The sequence below is a fragment of the Pongo abelii genome, chromosome 6 (assembly GCF_028885655.2).
Source record: "Pongo abelii isolate AG06213 chromosome 6, NHGRI_mPonAbe1-v2.0_pri, whole genome shotgun sequence".
Taxonomy (NCBI): domain Eukaryota; kingdom Metazoa; phylum Chordata; class Mammalia; order Primates; family Hominidae; genus Pongo; species Pongo abelii.
The window spans coordinates 149856657-149873022 of record NC_071991.2 but is presented as its reverse complement, the minus strand read 5'-3'; the positions used below and the strand labels follow the sequence as shown (position 1 = coordinate 149873022).

The following is a 16366-nucleotide window of genomic DNA, read 5'->3' as shown; positions in this document are numbered from 1 at the left end:
TGTTCTAGTTGTGTTACTCCTTCATTTTATTATCTGGAATACTGTTTTATAAAAAGAAAAGTTTCCATCATCTCTTACTTGGTTGCCCAGTGTAACTGTTCATATGGGAAAGGCAGAATAAATGTTTGCTTGTTTACCTTTCTTTACCAGTTTCCAGTGTAGTCAGTAGGTTCACTGTATTTTCCAGCTGTGATTAATAAATTTTAAAAATTATTATTTTTAATGTATCTGTTACTGTATAGGAAAGTATCTGGAAATACCCAAAGACAAGATCTCTCTTTTTTTTTTTTTTTTTTTCCCTTGAGACGGAGTCTCGCCCTGTCGCCCAGGCTGCAGTGCAGTGGCGCGATCTCGGCTCACTGCAAGCTCTGCCTCCCGGGTTCACGCCATTCTCCTGCCTCAGCCTCCCGAGTAGCTGGGACTACAGGCGCCCGCCACTGCGCCCGGCTAATTTTTTGTATTTTTAGTGGAAACGGGGTTTCACCGTGTTAGCCAAGATGGACTCGATCTCCTGACCTCGTGATCCACCCGCCTTGGCCTCCCAAAGTGCTAGGATTATAGACGTGAGCCACCGCGCCCAGCCCCAAAGACAAGATCTCTAAAGGAGTCATTGGCTAGTGGTGGATCAGTGCTGTGTGGTGGTGGTGGTGGTGGTGGTGGTGTTACGCACATAGGGGGATAATATTGCAGAGGCACTTAGCTTGAAATCAGGAAAGAGCTCTGGAGTTATCCTTGAGCTGCGTTTGGAAGGTTGAGTAGCAGTTTGCTATTGGAGGAGGCAGAGGTTACTTTTCAGGCAGAGGGAGCAGCATGTGCAAAGGCTCTAAGATGTGAGAGTTTGTTACTGAAGAAATTTGGTAGGGATGGAAGCTCAGTGAGCTTGTTGTGAGAGAGTCAAGAGATGAGGCTTTAGAGGTAGTGTGGTTTTTAAGTCATTCCAAGGAATAGTTTTGATTTAACTCTGAAGGCCGTGGAGAGACATTGAAAGGTTTTATCCAAGTGAATGACGTAAGGAACAAACTGTGGGACTCTTGGGGCAGCACTGAGGAGAGAGACTCATGATGCCCCTTTTCTGAACTGCTTATATAGATTTGATTCTCATTCTTGGCATTACTCCTGATTCCTCCTTCATCTACATGCACACGCGCCTACACACACACACACACACACACACACACACACACACACACACACACACACACACACACACACACACACACACACACACACACACACACACACACACACACACACACACACACACGTCTGCCTCTCGGATCTCCTTCTAGAGTCTTAGTTCTTGTTTTTTTCAGAATTTGGGCAACTAACAAGGCTAGAAAGGAGGCCATCTAAAAAAAGTGATTGGTGTTGAAAAGTTGCTGCTCCCGTCCTAGCAGCACAACTTGTCACATCATAGTAATAGGAGTAATGACGATGATGAATGTGGACACCTAATGAGCACTTAACTGTAGTACCAGGCACTATTCTCAGAATTCATTAGTGTGACAACCCTCTAAGGTAGGGTCTGTTATCCCCATTATACAGATGTGGCAGAAACGGCAGGGAGAAGTTAAGTGACTTGCTTAAGGTAATAAATGTAGTAAGAAGCAGAGGTGGGATTGAACCTAAACAGTCTGCATCTAGAGTTCATGCTCATAACATTCTATTTATTGCCTTTCTGGTTTTATGACCCCCTTCTTATCTAAGTGTATGCTTTGTGCCCCGCACATACAAACTAGTTCCCATAGCATGTGTAATATAATCCCTCCTTTCCCAGGGTTTCCTGGCTTCCTATATCCTTCCCCTTAGCTTTCTGTCATCAGTTTTTCCTAGGATTTCTGGTTCAGCCTATGTCAAAGTGAGAGTCACCAACATAGTTGATGATAAATACTGTTTGATTACAGGAATGTAGGAAGATGCGCAAGCATTCTACTAAAAATGCTTTTCCCACAGATAGAATAAACCACGGTTGCTTAGGTTTTGTAAGACTGCCATTCAACTATAAATAGGCCTTATGTATGTTTACTAAATCAGAAAAAATTTAATATAGCTAAATTTTAAATAATGAACAACAGAAAATAAAAATATTTTGCCCCACCATCTTAAGGTTACAAAGACTTAGAGGTATATTTTATTTACATGCATGCATACACAAACACACATACATACACACACACAAATTATATATAGATGTGTAGAAAATATAGAAAAGTAGAAAAATGTATACAAATATTTGAAATACATTATGTGGAATCATGTTTGTATTTTTTTAACTTAGGAAAGAAAGCCATTAAAAGAGTTACGTGTCAATAACCATGATACTATAGGATTTTAGTAGTTGCAGAGTATTACATTACTTAAATAAATGATTCATGGAATAGTCTTTTTTTATTGGACAAGGAATTTTCCCCTCCCCCTCAATCTTTGAGAGTTAGAAACAATGCAGAGATGAGTGTCTTTGTAGTTAAACCTCTGTACATTTTATTATTTACTCATGATAAATTTTCAAGTTGAATTCCTAGGCCAAAGGGTATACAGATTTTAAAGACTTTCAATGTTGGCAGATATCACTGTAGGATAATTATACCAATTTATACTCTTACCAGTAATATATGAGTGTATATATTTACCTATTCCTTGCCAGTTCTGGAAATTGTGAATTTAACAGAATCTTCCAAAAAGCATTGAAAATTGGCCTGGGAATGTAAATATCCTTTTCTTCCCCATTCAGCTTACTAATGGATCTATCATAATCTCAGCTGTCTGAATCTAAAAGAGAACCAGTAAAATTGAGATGACAAGTTTATTGCAAAATAAATGACCTGAAAGCCACAGGTATTGGATGGGGTAGGGGAAGGGCAGGTAGTGGTGACTGAGGTGACTCTGTGTTTGGGTTTTTGAAAAGATGGTAGATTTGAAGGATAAGGAGTTCAGAGAAGTAGAAAGGCAAATAGGGGCTGTTATAAATAAGGACGGTGGCATGAGCCAACGGGGTTATCTCTCATATTTAAAGAACATGGCTAGATCTGGTTTCCCTATAAGTTGATTCCTTACTGTTATTCTGAGTTGAATGCGTATCTTTTGTCTCAATGAAGCCTAAATGGTTTTTGATGTCTCTGATCTGGAAAGGTTGTTTGTGTATCTCAGAATAAGTCATTTTGCTAAAAAAGGCTACTCCTGAGGGAGAGCAGTGGAAAAAAGAGTTGGAAAAGTGGATTGTAGCTAGTTGAAAAAAGGATTTGAATGTCAAGCTTTAGGAATTAGGTTCTTATTTGGTATGTTACAGGCAACCATATGGACTTTTGAGCAGGTGAAAAATACAGTATTAATGGGTAGGGATAGCTTGGGAGGGAAGGAGACATGGACATTGAGCTTCAGAAAAACCAGTTAGTAAAATATTTCAGATGATACACTGGTAATAGAAAAGGATCCATTGAAATGTGAGGCATTCACATGGAAAGAACTGGCAGAATGTGGTAATTAACTGCTATAAGTCCCCCAAAATAAAAGGAATAATCAAACATCACTCAAAGCTTTTAGCACAGTTTTTGAGAACAATCAGTGTCAGAAGGAGAAGACAACTTTGTTCCTAAAAGTTGTATTGTAAAATAAATGTAGCTTATACATTTTTGAAAGTGAAATCTCAGGATTCATGGTATCTTTACTTCTACTTGCCAAATTATTAAGATGGTGTTATATTTCTTAAGATATTTTAAAGCCTCTATTGTAGAACAGAAATAGTAGAAAATGGAACTAATGTTTATTAACAGTTACTATGGAAGAGGGAATAGAAATGTGTTGCTCTTGAACAGGTTTATTCAACTTTGGCACTGTTGACATTTTGGGCTAGCTAATTCCTTGTCATGGGCAGATGTCCTGTGTGTAGGATGTTAAGCAGCATTCCTGGCCCCTCCCCACCTCCCTGCCCCCGTGACAGCCAAAAATGTCTTTAGACATTGCCACATGTCCCTTGGGCAGCAAAAATTGCTCCCTCTCCCCAGTTAAGAACCATTGTTCTAGAGTACAGAATCAGTACCACTAAATAAATGTTATTGGCGTGTTTAGAACAGTGCCTAGCACATAGCTGGCACTCAAATATTTGTTGAATAAATGAGTAGTCAGATTTTCATTGTGAATTAAAAACAGAACAAAACTTGATGACTGACCATTCAAGTTGCTTTTACAAAAGAAATGGGACGTCCATTGAACATTTGTTTTAGATCTGATTTCCCAATCTGGATTATTAAAATGAGGAGGCTGTTTTTTCCCAGTATGTAAATGATTCTAATACTTTTTGCTGTACAACTTTTGGAGTCTCTCTGCTAAATTATGTTCCAGTTTCTTAGCTTGGGATTCAAGTCATAAATATACTAGGTCTGTCTTACCTTTCAATGCTTTTATTTGTTCCTTTTGAACATGGCTGCATTTTACCTTTCTGTCTACCTGCCCGCCATTCTTGCTACCCCTCCTTCCTTTTTCCACTCTCATCTTTTTCCCACTTTCCAGTCTGTAAATCCTACCTATCCTTTTATTTTTTATTTTTATTTTTTAAATTACAAGATCTCATTCTGTTACTTAGGCAGGAGTGCGGTGGCACAATCATAGTTGACTGCAGCTTCGAATTTCTGGGCCCAAATGACCCTCCCATCTCAGCCTCCCAAGTAGCTGGGAATACAGGTGCGCAATACTGTGCCCGGCTAGTTTTTTTTTTTTTTTTGAGACAGAGTTTCGCTCTTGTTGCCCAGGCTGGAGTGCAATGGTGCGATCTCGGCTCACTGCAACCTCTGCCTCCCAGGTTCAAGTGATTCTCCTGTCTCAGCCTCTCCAGTAGCTGGGATTATAGTTGCATGCCCCCATGCTCAGCTAATTTTTGTGTTTTTAGTAGAGGTGGGGTTTCATCATAGTGGTCAGGTTGGCCTTGAACTCCTGACCTCAGGTGATCTGCCTGCCTCGGCCTCCCAAAGTGCTAGGATTATAGGTGTGAGCCACTGTGCCCAGCCTAGTTTTTTTTTCTTTTTTTTTGGAGATGGAGTCTCGCTCTGTTGCCCAGCCTGGAGTGAAGTGGTGTGATCTCAGCTCACTGCACCTTCTGCCTCCTGGGTTCAAGTGATTCTCCTGCCTCAGCCTCCCAAGTAGCTGGGACTACAGGCGCATGCCACCACCCCTGGCTAAGTTTTTATATTTTAGTAGAGATGGGGTTTCACCGTGTTACCCAGCTGGTCTCGAATTCCTGAGCTCAGGCAATCCGCCTGCCTCGGCCTCCCAAAGTGCTAGGATTACAGGTGTGAGCCACCATGCCCAGCCATTCCCGGCTAGTTTTTGTAGATACTGGGGTCTCGCTGTGTTGCCTAGGCTGGTCTCGAACCCATGGGCTCAAGTGATCCTCCCATTACAGCCTCCCAAAGTGCTGGGATTACAGGCATGGGCCATTGTGCTCTGCCCTGTCCTCCTTTTTGAAGTCTCTCTCTCTCTGTCTTTACTTTTATACTTATTTTTTCTCTTTTGTCGTGTCTTTGTCCTTGTCTTTTTTGACGGAGTCTTACTCTGTTAAACAGGCTGGATTGTAGTGGCACAGTTCTAGCTCACTGCAGCCTTGAACTCCTGGGGTCAAGTGATCCTCTAGCTCAAGTGATCCTCCTACTTCAGCCTCTGAGCAGCTGGGACTCTATGTGTGCACCACCACGCCTGGCTCCTTTGCCCATTTTTGTTTGTTTGTTTTTTGGAGACAGAGTCTTACTCTTTTGCCTAGGCTGGAGTGCAGTGGCATGATCTTGGCTCACTGCAACCTCCACCTTCTGGGTTCAGGCGATTCTCCTGCCTCAGCCTCCTGAGTAGCTGAGACTACAGGCGTGCGCCGCCATGCCTGGCTAAGTTTTGTGTTTTTAGTAGAGACGGGATTTTGCCATGTTGGCCAGGCTGGTCTTGAACTCCTGACCTCAGGTGATCCACCCGCGTTGGCCTCCCAAAGTGCTGGGATTATAGATAGGAGCCACCATGGCAGGCCTCCTTTGCCCATTTTGAAATTGAGTTGTTTTCTTTTCTTTTTATTAACAGGTACCCCCCCCCCTCCCCCGCCCCCCACACACAGAGTCTTGCTTGTCGCCTCAGGCTGGAGTGCAGTGGCGCGATCTTGGCTCACTGCAACCTCCGCCTCCTGGGTTCAAGCAATTCTCCTGCCTCAGCCTCCTGAGTAGCTGGGATTACAGGTGCCCGCCACCATGCCTGGCTTATTTTTGTATATTTAGTAGAGATGGGGTTTTGCCATGTTGACCAGGTGGGTCTTGAACTCCAGACCTGGAGTTCTGCCTGCCTTGGACTCCCAAAGTGCTGGGAATACAGGCATGAGCCACTGTGCCCTGGCCTTAACTATGTATTTTTTACATCTGCACAGTGTTTTGGAAAAAGTGTCAACGAAAGAATGAAAAGATGGGGGCCGAATTTGCTTTAAAAAAAAAAAATTAAAAAAAAAAAAAGGGCATTGAAAAAAGTTTCAGTGGTGTTGGGAGGGCCTTGGAACAAGGAATGAATGGAAGATGAGGGAGTGGAGGGAGGCAATGTATGGACTCTTTCTACAAACCAGGCTGTTGAAGGAGAGAGGGCTAACAGGAAATGAAGTGCAGGGGGAAGTTTTTTGAAGATAGGAGAAAGAGGACAACTTTTATATATTTCATTTCATTTGATTCCTTATAAATTTGTAAGGAAGATAGAGCTTGTATTATTTCAGTGAAGTTGAAAATAGAGTACAGAAAAATTAAGATACAGCACCCCAAAACCGAGAACTTCTGACATAATACACTGTTGGAAATATTTATTTCAGAGTGAAGAAAATATTGGAAGTTAGGCTTGTTAATTGGTCTGCCTGGTTCATAATTACTCTTTCTTATTAACTATTTAAGGAACATGAGACTAGGAAGTTAAATACCCAGGTATATGCAGATATATATCTAGAATTGGTACCAAAGTAAATACAGGCATACCTTGGAGATACTGTAGGTTCCATTATAGACTACCACAATAAAGTGAATATCACCATAAAGCAAGGCACACAAATATTTTGGTTTACCAGTGCATGTAAATATTATGTTTATATTCTACTGCAGTCTATTAAATGTTCAATAGCGTTATATTTAAAAAACCAATGTGCATACTTTAATTTAAAAATACTTTATTGCTAAAAAATGCTACTGATCATCTGAGCTTTCAGTAAATGGTAAGATTTTTTGCCGATAGAGGATGTTGGTGGCTGCTGACTGATCTCAGCAGTGATTGCTGAAGGTTGGGGTGCCTCTGGCAGTTTATTACAATAAGACAGCAGTGAAGTTTGCTACATTGATTGCCTCTTTCTTTCCTGAAAGATTTCTCTGTAGCACGTGATGCTGTTTGATAGCATTTTTTACCCAAAAGTAGAACTTTTTTTTCAAAATTGGAGTCAGTCAGCTCAAACCCTGCCACTGCTTTAACAGCTAAGGTTATATAGTATTCTAAATCCTTTGTTGTCATTCAACAATGTTCACAGCCTCTTCACCAGGAGTAGATTCCATCTTTAAGAAACCACTTTCTTGGCTCATCTGTAAGGAACAACTCCTAATCTGTTCAAGTTTTATCATGAGATTGCAGCAATTGAGTCACATCTTCAGGCTCCACTTCTAATTCTCCTGCTGTTTCCACTACATCTGCAAAGACTTCCTCCACTTGAGTCTTGAACCCCTCAAAGTCATCCATGAGAGTTGGAATCAACTTCTTCCAAACACCTGTTCATGTTGATATTTTGACTTCCTCTCATGAATTATGAACGTTCTTAATGACATCTATATCTGTGGTGGTGAATCCTTTCCAGAAGGTTTTCAGTTTACTTTGCCCAAATCTACTACAGGAATCACTTTTTTTTTTTTTTTTTGGGGACGGAGTCTTGCTTTGTCGCCCTGGCTGGAGTGCAGTGGTGTGATCTTGGTTTACTGCAACCTCTGCCTCCCGGTTCAAGTGATTCTCCTGACTCAGCCCCCCAAGTATCTGGGACTACAGGTGCGTGCCATCACACCCGGCTAATTTTTGTATTTTTAGTAGAGATGGGGTTTTGCCATGTTGGCCAGGGTGTTCTCGAACTCCTGGCTTCAAGTGATCCGCCTGCCTTGGCGTCCCAGAGTGCTGGGATTACAGGCATGAGCCCCCATGCCTGGCTGAAATGTATTTCTTAAACAGTAAGACTTAAAAATTGAAATTACTCATTGATACATGGGCTGCAGGATAGACGTTGTATTGTACTGGCAGGCATGAAAGTAACATTCTTCTTTCTGAACATATCCATCAAAGCCCTCGAATGACCTGGTCCATTGTTAGTGCTAATATTTTGAAAGGAATGTTTTTTCCTTAGCAGTAGGTCTTGATAGTGGACTGAAAATATTCAGTAAGCCAACCTCTAAAGAGATGTGCTGTCATCCAGGAGACTGTTGTTCCATATGTAGACAGCAAGCAGATTAGATATAGCATAATTCTTAAGAGCTCTAGGACTTTTTGAGTGGCAAATGAGCATTAGCTTCAACGTCAAGTTACCAGCTGCATTAGCCCCTAACAAGAGAGTCAGTTTTTATTAATTAATTAATTAATTATTTATTTATTTTTAAAAGAGACAAAGAGTCTTGCCTTGTTGCCCAGGCTGGCCTTGAACTCCTGGGCTCAAGCGATTCTCTTACCTTGGCCTCTCAAAGTGCTGGGATAACAGGTGTGGCCCCAGCCTGACCTTTGAAGCAAGGCATTGATTTTCCCTCTCTAGCTGTGAAAGTCCTAGATGGCATCTTCTTCTAATGGAAGGCTCTTTTGTCTACATAAAACACCTTGTTTAGTATAGCCACCTCCAGCAATGATCTTAGATAGATATTCTGGATAACTTGCTACAGCTTCCATGTCAGCACTTGCTGCTTCACTTTCCACTTTTATGTTATGACAAGAGCATTTTTCCTCATGAACCAACCTCTATTTGCTTCCAGTTTTTCTTCTGCAGTTTTCTCACCTCTCTCAGCCTTCAGAGAATTAAAGAAAGTTAGAGCCTTGCTGTGGATTAGGCTTTTTGCTTAAGGGAATGTTGTGGCTGGTTTGATCTTCCATATGGACCACTAAAACTTTTTTCATATTAGCAATAAGATTGTTTCATGTTCACTGACATAGCGCTTTTAATTTTATTCAAGAATTTTTCTTTTTCTTTTTTTTTTTTAATAAAGAAAAGAAGTTTAATTGGCTCACAGTTATGCAGATTGTACAGGAAGAATGGCTGAGGAGGCCTCAGGAAACTTACAATCATGGCAGAAGGTGAAGGGGAAGCAGGCACATCCTACATGGCTGGAGAAGGAGGAAGAGAGACAGAAGGGAAAGGTGAAGGTGCTACACACTTTTTTTTTTTTTTTTAAGTATTTATTGATCATTCTTGGGTGTTTCTCGGAGAGGGGGATATGGCAGGGTCATAGGATAATAGTGGAGAGAAGGTCAGCAGATAAACACATGAACAAAGGTCTCTGGTTTTCCTAGGCAGAGGTCCCTGCGGCCTTCTGCAGTGTTTGTGTCCCTGGGTACTTGAGATTAGGGAGTGGTGATGACTCTTAAAGAGCATGCTGCCTTCAAGCATGTGTTTAACAAAGCACATCTTGCACCGCCCTTAATCCATTTAACCCTGAGTTGACACAGCACATGTTTCAGAGAGCAGGGGGCTGGGGGAAAGGCCATAGATCAACAGCATCCCAAGGCAGAAGAATTTCTCTTAGTCAGAACAAAATGGAGTCTCCTATGCCCACCTCTTTCTACACAGACACAGTAACAATCTGATCTCTCCTTCCTTTCCCCACACTTCCCCCCCTTCTTTTCAACAAAACCGCCATCGTCCTCATGGCCCGCTCCCGATGATCGCTGTCTCTTCGGAGCTGTTGGTTACACCTCCCAGACAGGGTGCTCCTCACTTCCCAGATGGGGCAGCTGGGCAGAGGCGCTCCTCACATCCCAGACGGGGCGGCCGGGCAGAGGCGCTCCTCACATCCCAGACGATGGGTGGCCGGGTAGAGGCGCTCCTCACATCCCAGACAGGGGGGCCAGGCAGAGGCGCTCCTCACATCCCAGACGATGGGTGGCCGAGTAGAGGTGCTCCTCACCTCCCAGATGGGGCGGCCGGGCAGAGGCGCTCTTCACTTCCCAGACGGGGCGGGCGGGCAGAGGTGCTCCTCACTTCCCAGACGGGGTGGCTGGGCAGAGGCGCTCCTCACTTCCTCCCAGACAGGGTGGCAGCCAGGCAGAGGCGCTCCTCACCTCCCAGACGGGGCGGCCGGACAGAGGCGCTCCTCACCTCCCAGACGATGGGCGGCCGGGCAGAGGCGCTCCTCACTTCCCCGATGGGGCGGCCGGGCAGAGGCGCTCCTCACTCCTCCCAGAAGGGGTGGCAGCCAGGCAGAGGCGCTCCTCACTTCCTGGATGGGGCGGCCGGGCAGAGACGCTCCTCACCTCCCAGATGGGGTGGCTGGGCAGAGGTGCTCCTCACTTCCTCCCAGATGGGGTGGCAGCCAGGCAGAGAGGCGCTCCTCACCTCCCAGACGGGGAGGCCGGGCAGAGGCGCTCCTCACCTCCCAGACGGGGAGGCCGGGCAGAGGCGCTCCTCACCTCCCAGACGGGGCGGCCGGGCAGAGGCGCTCCTCACCTCCCAGATGGGGAGGCCGGGCAGAGGCGCTCCTCACCTCCCAGACGGGGCGGCCGGGCAGAGGCGCTCCTCACTTCCTCCCAGATGGGGTGGCAGCCAGGCATAGGTGCTCCTCACTTCCTCCCAGATGGGGTGGCAGCCAGGCAGAGGCGCTCCTCACCTCCCAGACGGGGCGGCCGGGCAGAGGTGCTCCTCACTTCCCAGACGGGGCGGCCGGGCAGAGACGCTCCTCACTTCCCAGACGGGGCAGCCGGGCAGAGACACTCCTCACTTCCTCCCAGACGGGGTGGCAGCCAGGCAGAGGTGCTCCTTACTTCCCAGACGGGGCGGTTGGGCAGAGGCGCTCCTCACTTCCCAGACGGGGCGGCTGGGCAGAGGCGCTCCTCACCTCCCAGATGATGGGCGGCCGGGCAGAGGCGCTCCTCACCTCCCAGACGGGGCGGCCGGGCAGAGGCGCTCCTCACCTCCCAGATGGGGCGGCCGGGCAGAGGCGCTCCTCACCTCCCAGACGGGGTGGCCGGGCAGAGGCGCTCCTCACTTCCCAGACGGGGTGGCTGGGCAGAGGCGCTCCTCACTTCCTCCCAGACCGGGTGGCAGCCAGGCAGAGGTGCTCCTCACTTCCCAGACGGGGCGGCCGGGCAGAGGCGCTCCTCACCTCCCAGACGGAGTGGCCGGGCAGAGGTGCTCCTCACTTCCCAGACGGGGCGGCCGGGCAGAGGCGCTCCTCACTTCCCAGACGGGGTGGCTGGGCAGAGGCGCTCCTCACTTCCTCCCAGATGGGGTGGCGGCCTGGCAGAGGCGCTCCTCACCTCCCAGACGGGGCGGCCGGGCAGAGGCGCTCCTCACCTCCCAGACGGGGCGGCCGGGCAGAGGCGCTCCTCACTTCCTCCCAGACGGGGTGGCGGCCTGTCAGAGGCGCTCCTCACCTCCCAGACGGGGCGGCCAGGCAGAGGCGCTCCTCTTCTCCCCGACGGGGCGGCCAGGCAGAGGTGTTCCTCACTTCCCAGGTGGGGCAGCTGGGCAGAAGCGCTCCTCACTTTCCAGACGGGGCGGCCAGGTAGAGGCACTCCTCACTTCCCAGACGGGGCGGCCGGGCAGAGGCGCTACTCACTTCCTCCCAGATGGGGTGGTGGCCGGGTAGAGGCGCTCCTTACCTCCCAGACGGGGCGGTCGGGCAGAGGTGCTCCTTACTTCCCAGACGGGGCGGCCGGGCAGAGGTGCTCCTCACATCCCAGACAATGGGCAGCCGGGCAGAGACGCTCCTCACTTCCTATACGGGATGGCGGCCGGGCAGAGGCGCTCCTCACTTCCCAGACGGGGCGGCCGGGCAGAGGGGCTCCTCACATTCCAGACGATGGGCGGCCAGGCAGAGACGCTCCTCACTTCCTAGACTGGGTGGCGGCGGGGCAGAGGCTGTAATCTTAGCACTTTAGGAGGCCAAGGCAGGCGGCTGGGAGGTGGAGGTTGTAGCGAGCCGAGATCACGCCACTGCACTCCAGCCTGAGCAACATTGAGCATTGAGTGAGCGAGACTCAGTCTGCAATCCCAGCACCTCGGGAGGCCGAGGTGGGCAGATCACTCCAGGCCAGGAGCTGGAGACCAGCTGGGTCAACACAGGGAAACCCCGTCTCCACCAAAAACACAAAAATCAGTCAGGCGTGGTGGCGTGCGCCTGCAATCCCAGGCACTGGGCAGGCTGAGGCAGGAGAATCACAGGAGCCCGAGGCAGGGAGGTTGCAGTGAGCCGAGATCACGGCAGTACAGTCAAGCTTCGGCAACAGAGGGAGACCAAAAAAAGAAGTAGAGGGAGACCGAAGAAAGGGGAGGGAGGGAGGGGGGAGGGGGGAGAGGGGGAGGGTGGAGGGAGGGGGGGAGGGGGGAGAGGGAGAGTGGGGAGAGGGAGAGGGAATTTTTCATTTACATTCACAATTGGCTGAGTGGTAAAAGAGGCCTAGCTTTAGGCCTTTCTCACTCTTTGATATGCCTTCCCCACTAAGATTAATCATTTGTAGCTTTTCAGTTAAAGTGAGAGGCACGTGACTTTTCCTTTCCCTGAATTGTTTGAGGCCATTGTAGGATTAGGGTTAGCTAATTGGCCTAATTTTAATATGGTTGTGTCTTAGGGAAACGGGAGGCCTGAAAAGAGGGAGAAAGAAAGATAGGGAATGGCTAATTGGTGGAGCAGTCAGAACACACATTATATGTTAGCCATCTTATGTGGGCGTGGTTCATGGTGTTCCAAAACAATTGCAATAGTAACATCAAAGATAGCATGGTAGCTCACTCCTGGAATCCCAGCACTTTGGGAGGCCAAGGCAAGAGGATCACTTGAGTTTGAGACTAGCTTGAGCAACATGGTGACACCCCCTCTCTATAAAAAATAAATCAGCCGGGTGTGGTGGTACATGCCTGTTGTCCCACCTGCTGATGAGGCTGAGCACTTGAGTCCGGAAGGTTGAGGCTGCAGTGAGCTGTGATTGTGCCACTGCACTCCAGCCTGGGTGACAGAACAAGACCCTTTCTCAACCAAAGGAGAAAAAAAATATATCACTGATCATAGATCACTGTCACAGATATAATAATAATGAAAAAGTTCAAAATACTTTGAGGATTACTAAAACGTAACACAGAGACACAAAGTGAGTGCATGCTGCTGGAAAATGGTGTCCGTAGATTTGTTCAGGCTGGGTACGGTGGCTCACACCTGTAATCCCAGCACTTTGGGAGGCCGAGGTGGGTGGATCACCTGAGGTCAGGAGTTTGAGACCAGCCTGGCCAGCATGGTGAAACCCTGTCTCTACTAAAAATACAAAAATTAGCTGGACGTGGTTGTGGGCGCCTATAATCCCAGCTACTTGGGAGACTGAGGCAGAAGAATTGCTTGAACCTGGGAGATGAAGGTTTCATTGAGCCGAGATCATCCCACTGCACCCCAGCCTGGGCGACAGAGCAAGACTCCGTCTCAAAAAAAAAAAGACTTGTTCAGTGCAGGGTTGACAAAAGCCTTTGCTATTTAAAAAAAAACTCGCTGGGTGCAGTGGCTTACGCCTGTAATTCCAGCACTTTGGGAGGCCGAGGTGGGCAGATCACCTGAGGTCACGAGTTTGAGACCAGCCTAGCCAGCATGGTGAAACCCTGTCTCTACTAAAAATAAAAAATTAGCTGGGTGTGGTGGCACGTGCCTGTAGTCTCAGCTACTCGTGAGGCTGAGGCAGGAGAACCGCTTGAACCTGGGAGGCGGAGGTTGCAGTAAGCCGAGGTTGTGCCACTGCACTCCAGTTTGGGCAGCAGAGTGAGACTTCGTCCCCAAACAAACAAACAAACAACTTATTATCTGTGACGTGATATGTCTGTAAGCAAAATGGATATTCCTCTTAATGTTTGACATTATTTTTTAATCAGGGACTTCTGAAAAATTGATGTTGCATGGATTTTTTTCCTTGTGTTTTTCTCTTCAATTTTTTTTTTTTTTTTTTGAGACAGAGTCTCCCTGTGTCACTCAGGCTAGAGTACAATGCTGCAATCTCGGCTCACTGCAAGCTCCGCCTCCTGGGTTCGAGCCACCCCAAGTAGCTGGGATTACAGGAGTGTGCCACCATGCCTGGCTAATTTTTGTATTTTTAGTAGGGACAGAGTTTCACCATATTGGCCAGGCTGGTCTGGAACTCCTGACCTTAAGTGATCCACCCACCTTGGCTTCCCAAAGTGCTGGGATTACAGGCATGAGCCAGCATGCCCGGCCTGATTGTTCAGTTTACATTCCTACTAGTGTCGATTTTCCCATAACCTGACTAGCAGAGTGTGTTATCACTCTTTGCTAATTTGGTATCTGAAATGATACTCTTTGCTTTCATTTCCATTTCTAAAATTGTTTAGTTGAATATCTCATGTGTTTAGAGACTTTCACTCTTTCAGTTGTTGGACTGTATTTGTTATTTTTCTATTGAGAATTTGTTTTTCCCATTCACTCATTTTAAAAATTATTATTTTTAAAATTTCTTTTCAATTTTTATTTTATTAATTATTATTATTATTACTATTTTTTGAGACAGAGTCTTGCTCTTTTGCCCAGTCTGGAGTGCAATGGTGCAATCTCGGGTCACTGCAACCTCCACTTGCCAGGTTCAAGCGATTCTTGTGCCTCAGCCTCCTGAGTAGCTGGTACTACAGGCATGTGCCACCACACCTGGCTAATTTTTGTATTTTTAGTAGAGACCTCGGGGTTTCACCATATTGGTCAGGCTCGTCTTGAACTCCTGGCCTCAAGTGATCTGCCCGCTTTGGCCTCTCAAAGTGCTGGGATTTTAGGCTTGAGCTACTGGGCCTGACCAGGAGTTTTCATTTTTCGTATCATTGTTCGATTTCCCTGATTACTTGGTAAAGTTGAGCACTTTATCTTATTCTATAGGTTGATTAATTGTGTCTGAATTTCATTCAAAAATGAATTTGTTGTTCATATCCTTTGTCCCTTTTTTAAAAAAATTAGGTTTGCGTCTCAAGATACTTTATTCTTCCTTTATGTTGATAAGTAGTTTTATATTACTTATTAAAGTTATTCCTAGTAACTTTTTTGTTGTTGATATCTTTCTATTACAGTAGAATAGATTATTTCTGTTTCTTCAGTATGCTGTATAGAAAAGCTATTGATGTTTATATGTTACTGTGTTGATCTGAGAATCTTAAAGAACTCTTTTAACATTTCAGTTGATAAACTTGGATTTTCTAAGTAGACATTGGTGATATTTTCTGCTAATTATGACACTTTAGCCTGTTCCTTTATGGTATTAGAGTGTCTTATTTCTTATCACTTAGCTTAATGACACAACATCCAGTATTAAGTGGCTTTGTTTTAAAGTTTGATTCCCTGTGAAATTTTATTATTTTGTTCAGTGGCAGACAGAACTAACTTGCTTTTCAGAATTGTTAGGCTGTTATCTCAATATTTGTTATTGAATCCATATTTTTGTCCTGAGTTATACAACCATCTACTCATGCAACAAAACATATATTGAGTGCCTGTGTTTCATCTGGTGCTGTTAGGTGTTGGGGGTGCAGCAGTGAATAGAACAAATTTTTAGTCTTCATGGAGTATACAGTTAAAGAGACAGAGTAATAAATTTTTTTTTGATACATAGTCATTTGGATTTACAGATGCGGAACCCATGGACACAGAAGACTTACTGCATTTATATCTGATTTTTTTCTGCATTTGTTGAGATGATCATTTTTCTTTGATTTGTAAATATGACAACCATATTAACAGATTTTCCCTTTTGATTTCTTTGTGAATTTTCTAGCTTTCTTCCTATGTCATTGATTTCTAATTTCATACCATTGTTGTTAGAAAGATACTTGAAATGATTTCATTCTTCTTGAATTTGTTAAAACTTGTTTTGTGGCCCAACATATGATCTATCCTGGAGAATATTCTCTGTTTGCTTAAGAAGAATGTATATTCAGCTGCTGTTGGCTAGAATGTTCTATATGTGTCTGTTAGGTCCATTTAGTCTGTAATGTTCAAGTCTGTGTTTCCTTATTAATTTTTGTCTGGATTATTTATCCATTGTTGAAAGTGGGGTATTTAAGTTCCCCACTATTACGGTATTGCTATTTCCCCCTTTAGTTCTGTTGATAGTGCTTTATATATTTAGGTGCTCCAAATTGGGGCATGTATATATATTTATAAATGTTACA

General features: G+C 45.6%; 1 protein-coding gene across 24 annotated transcripts in view; it reads left to right on the top strand.

Moving 5' to 3' along the window:
• The window catches only part of KMT2C (lysine methyltransferase 2C), a 303762-nt gene that overhangs the window by 50017 nt on the left and 237379 nt on the right, over positions 1 to 16366 (top strand). For 2 of the 24 annotated variants that reach the window (XM_063726226.1, XM_063726224.1), the window contains exon 1: positions 9216 to 9366. The exons of 21 other annotated variants lie outside the window; for them this stretch is intronic. The gene's annotated coding sequence lies outside the window, so the exon portion shown is untranslated. Of the gene's footprint in view, positions 1 to 9215; positions 9373 to 16366 lie in introns of those variants that run through there. One more of the 24 variants, XM_063726225.1, reaches the window with a different exon arrangement.